The sequence below is a fragment of the Bos javanicus genome, chromosome 5 (genome assembly GCF_032452875.1).
Source record: "Bos javanicus breed banteng chromosome 5, ARS-OSU_banteng_1.0, whole genome shotgun sequence".
NCBI classification, from domain to species: Eukaryota; Metazoa; Chordata; class Mammalia; order Artiodactyla; family Bovidae; genus Bos; species Bos javanicus.
This window is the reverse complement of record NC_083872.1, coordinates 14,408,686-14,411,772: the sequence shown is the minus strand read 5'-3', so window position 1 is coordinate 14,411,772 and position 3,087 is coordinate 14,408,686. Positions and strand designations below refer to the sequence as shown.

The 3,087-nt window shown below is 31.6% G+C and overlaps 1 non-coding gene across 1 annotated transcript; it reads left to right on the top strand.

Annotated features, from left to right (window-relative positions):
- Window positions 1-272: 272 nt before the first annotated feature.
- Window positions 273-344, top strand: TRNAW-CCA (transfer RNA tryptophan (anticodon CCA)). The gene has a single exon. It is a non-coding gene; the product is annotated as a tRNA-Trp (tRNA).
- Window positions 345-3,087: the final 2,743 nt, after the last annotated feature.

The following is a 3,087-nucleotide window of genomic DNA, read 5'->3' as shown; positions in this document are numbered from 1 at the left end:
TGTGATTCAGATAAATTCAAACAAAATATAAGCCTAATTACTAGGACAAGAGTTGGATTTTCTTACCAACTGGCATGAACAAGTATAGTGCATTCAGCAATTTGGCTGACTTGGAAAGATCTTCTCGCACTAGGATGTAAGGGTCAATTTAATTTAAGGCTGCAATATTCTGATCTAGGCTCAAGTGACCCTGACTCTCCCAATATATAATTAAATTCTCTTGATGGTGATCTTTCACATGAGAATTGTAGCTGTCTATAAATAATGGGGCTTCCCCGGTGGCTCAGAGGTTAAAGCGTCTGCCTCCAATGCAGGAGACCCGGGTTCCATCCCTGGGTGGGGAAGATCCCCTGGAGAAGGATATGGTAACCCACTCCAGTATTCTTGCCTGGAGAATCTCATGGACGGGGTCGCAAAGAGTCAGACACGACTGAGCGACTTCACTATACTATAAATAATGCACTGAAACTGTGCATTTGGAAAATACTTCAAATTTTATTGCTTATAGAGACAGAAGGGCACTGCAGTCATGTATCTAAAGCAAAATAATTCTCTTATTAAATATATTTCAGTGCAGTATTTGTAATAGCAGCTATACAGAAAAGTATTTAATTTTCATATTAAAATTATCTCCTTAATCATGTTTCTCTTAAAAAATTAAAATGGAGATAATTTTAAAATTATCTCAAAAATTAAATGGCGATACAAAAAAGTATGATTTTCCTAATGAATTGACCAAATTTAAAGAGAAACAAAATGAATGCAATAGTGCACTCATAGTCAAGAATTCAAAAGTGGAATTTAACAAAGATTTATTTTGTTCATTTTTAAAAACAATTTTTATGCTGTGATATTTTTTAATGATTCTTGACTGTCCTTAGCTCAAAACACCCAAGTATTGGGAAATGAAAAGTTCCATTATTTATAGCTAAGTGCACAGAAAAATGGCTAATGTCCTCAGAAGTCAGGTTACCTTTGGTTTCTGTATTTTATTTTGCCCTTTTAATTAAGAGGGGGAAACATCCCCCTCTCAGTTATTTGACTGATTTTGCAACCTCCCACTTAAGAATGGAGGATAATGGGGTTATTCCCCATGAGTGACTCCATCACTTTACTCATGTCTAAACTATTTTTATAGCTTGGCCATTATCCAGAATTATAACGGCAAGAATACTGACAAAACTCATGGTGTGTTTAGAATTGCCTGACTGTTCAAATCTCTAAAACTCACCATAAGGTGGCTTGATATATGGAAAGAATAGTAGTGTTTTGGGTCATCAGACCACTCAGGTTTCATATGTTCTGGTTTCAATAAGATCTCAAAGATTTCCCAAACCTTTGAAGTGTTTAAAAGTGTCCACAAGTTTAAAAGTGTCCACACATACTCATATACACACCCAAAGTAACATAATGTGAATTTCTGAATCATCAACATGAAAGCAATAAACTATATAGCATTTTGGCAAAATACATAGAAAGGCATTTGAACTTGCTTTTAAAATGGCACAACATTTAATTATACAGAGTTTACAAACTGTGAGGAGCATGGTAAGTGAATGTGTGTATTCTCTCTGTTTAAATACTTCAATAGCCTTGTGAGATAAAAATTATTGTACTATAACTTAGAATATAGAACATGGAATAGAATACAGAAATAATAATTCAGAATTTATTCTACAATTTTAAATGCATGCCATGGATGGGGAAACAGACACAGAAAAATTAAGTAAGTAATCAAAGGTCACAGACAGAGTGAATAGAGGAACAGTAACTTGAACTCAGGCAGTCTGATTCTAAAAATTGCAGTTTTAGCCACTATATTATGTAGCCTCCTATTTCTAATCCAATAAGCAGTTTGTTAACACAACATTTTATATATTTTAAGAAAAATCATAAATGTCGTGATTCTAATCTGTATTTTTGGTAACTCACAGATATTCTATTTATTTTCTAAACCATTCTATATACTTTCTAGAGAGGAGATGTACAGACCAGCTACATATGTCTAATTATTTTCATTATGCATTCCTACTAAGATGTACAGACAAGCTACATATGTATAATTATTTTCATTATGCATTAAGGAAAATTATTGCTTATTTTTAAACTGAAAACAGTGTCTTTAATAATTTAAATATCTAAACTCTTCAGTTAAAATGTTTGTACCTATTGGATTTATAAAGTTAAATCAACTTATTTTCCAGTTAACAGAGCTTATCCAATTTTCAAAATGTAATGTTATGATTCATTTTCTAAATTGTGCTACTATAATGGGTAGAGGGAAGATAATTTTCCTAATGAAGAATACATTTAACTTTGAGAGCCGAAATGTCTATATCAATTTTACAAATTTGGTTTAAACTTAGAAAATAACATAGGACTGCAGGCCCATTTCAAAGTATTTTATCTCCAGCATAACACATTGCCATTATATTTGTCATTATGTCTCTAGTAGATGTATTTTATGTGCTATACAGATTTGATTCATACAATTTTTTTAAAAGTATGAACTACATTTTCCTGGGGTTTTGTAACTAAGCATTTTTGCTCTTAAACACCTGATATTTGCTGTCACCTTGTGGTAGTAAACTTTGAAAGCTAAGGTAAAATATTATGGTTGGTTTTAAAAGTCATAGTACAGTTATCATGGGACTCAAACCTCAATTAAAATAATGATAAAAGTACACCTTTGAAAAAGGTATTAAAATTACAGAAACCTGCTTCTACAAGATGGAAAAGAAATCACCTACACCCTATAAATACTAGTTTTCAGAAATACTAATTTAAGCAATCCTTAGAAAGGATTTGAACTCAAATGTCATCCTCTGTAAGATCAATGTGAAAGTTATGTCTAACATTATACAAAAGAATTAAAATTTAGAGACTAAAAATGACTCAGAAACTGTTGGTCTTGATTTTTAACTGTGCTTATATACTAGTGTGAGAATAATTATATATCAACTGTATATTTTTGTAGAATCCTAAGATTCGTATTAATACCAGTGTTAAGTATAATGTATAAGAAGAAACTAGAAATTATTGTACTTGAACTCAAGTCAGAAGTTATTGATCATGTCAAAATTTGAT